The 1,810-nt window shown below is 31.7% G+C and overlaps 1 protein-coding gene across 1 annotated transcript in view; it reads right to left on the bottom strand.

Annotated features, from left to right (window-relative positions):
• The window catches only part of LOC103609766 (putative coiled-coil domain-containing protein 144C), a gene marked incomplete at its 3' end in the record, with an annotated part of 55,258 nt that overhangs the window by 47,415 nt on the left and 6,033 nt on the right, over positions 1-1,810 (bottom strand). The window contains exons 3-4 of the mRNA XM_008594055.1: positions 862-928; positions 719-768 (exon numbers count right to left, since the gene is read on the bottom strand). The remainder of the gene's footprint in view (positions 1-718; positions 769-861; positions 929-1,810) is intronic.

Below are 1,810 nucleotides of genomic sequence, written 5' to 3'. Positions count from 1 at the left end.
AAAAAAAAAACCCATGGAACAATGGAACAGAATAGAGAACCCAGAAATAAATCCACAAATTTACAGCCAACTGCTTTTTGACAAAGGCACCAAGAACATACATTGGGAAAAGGATCAACTCATCAATAAATGCTGCAGTGAAAACTGGATAGTCATATGGGTAGAAAGAAACCACACCCCTATACCTCTCCACATACTAAAACCAACTCAACATGGATTAAAGACTTAAACATAAAACTTGAAACTCTAAAACTACTAGATTACTAGAAGAAAACATAGGGCAAACACTCCAAGACATTGGTCTACATGTTCTCACTCATATGTGGAAGCTTTAAAAAAAAGTTGAACTTTTGGAAGTAGAGAATAGAATTGTGGATACTAGAGGCTAGGAAGGGCTGGGGGTAGTGGGAACAGTGAGAGTTTGGTTAATGGATATAATTATAGCTAGATATAAAAAATAAGTTCTAGTGCTGTAGAGTAGTGCCAGGCATCATAAACAATAACTTATTGTTTGTTCTCAAATGTACAGAAGAGAGGAGCATGAATGTTCTTATCACAAAGAAACAATAAATTCTTGCAATGATGAATGTGTTACCTATCCTGATTTGATGATTACACATTGTATACATGTATTGAAATATTATTCTGTATCCAATAAATATATACAATCAATACATTTCAATTAAAAATACATAAAATCCTTCAAAAAATTACTGACCTCAAGCAAGGTTTTACTTTCTGGTCTCTGAATGTAATATTTTGCTTGTTCTACAGTAAAAAACAAAGTAAAGAGTACATTAAAATATTTGTAACTTTGAATCAATGAAAAACACAAGAATAGGCAGTTTTCAAATAGCTTACGAATTTCTGTAGATTGCCAAAGAGGACAAGTCTTTATTAGCTTTGTGACATCTATTTTTGGGACATTCTAGAAAAAAAAAATAAGAACAACAAAAATCAAATTTGATAAAACAATGGCAATATTTACCATTTCTATATAACCCAACACAAAGAACACAAGTTTAGTATCATTCAGATATAGATTCAAACCCCAAAGTTGCCGCATCTTCTCATGGGGTGAGGATTATGAGAGATGATACAGATATCCCCAAAATACTAAACCCCCTACCACTAACTGATATTGTACAAACACTATGATATTCATTAGATTATTTTCTTAACCATATTATCCTAGAACAAAAATTTATTCCTAGGTAGTTTATAGTATTATTTTTTAAGTTAACATTATGAAATTTAAATTAATGACTTGATATATTTCAAAATGTGTTTGCATGATTTATAGTTACACTGACTACCTCTTATGGGGAAAAATATGAGAGTTTGGTTTTTAGTAGTATCTTATTTAGATGGGTTGAAATTGCAAAGAATATAAGTTGCTTCTACTCTGTTTTTCAAAAGCTAAAGACAAAGGATTTTGTAACTACGACTCTTTCCAAGAATGAGATTAAAAAAAAAAACAAAACCAAGAATAAACCTTGTGGGACAATGATTGATGAATAAAAGCCATGCATAGCTGCTAAATAGAAAGCAAGAACTAAATATGCTGACAACGGAGACAGAGATGGACTGAAGAAATGTTTTCTGCCAGGAAAAATTTAGACGAGGGATAAATCATTTAGACAACAATGTGGCGGAGGAGGAAGAAACAAACAAACCAAAAACATGACCAGTCATTCAAATATGAGCTTAGGCCATAGAAGAAAATGAAAAATACTAAGTACAATGAGAAAGGTAGGGAAGTATATATGTAAATACATATATACTTATATACGTGTGTGTGTGTGTGTGT

This window comes from Galeopterus variegatus, unplaced genomic scaffold, assembly GCF_000696425.1.
Source record: "Galeopterus variegatus unplaced genomic scaffold, G_variegatus-3.0.2 Scaffold10062, whole genome shotgun sequence".
NCBI lineage: Eukaryota > Metazoa > Chordata > Mammalia > Dermoptera > Cynocephalidae > Galeopterus > Galeopterus variegatus.
Note: the sequence above shows the minus strand (reverse complement) of the source record. Positions and strands in the feature narration are given on the sequence as shown.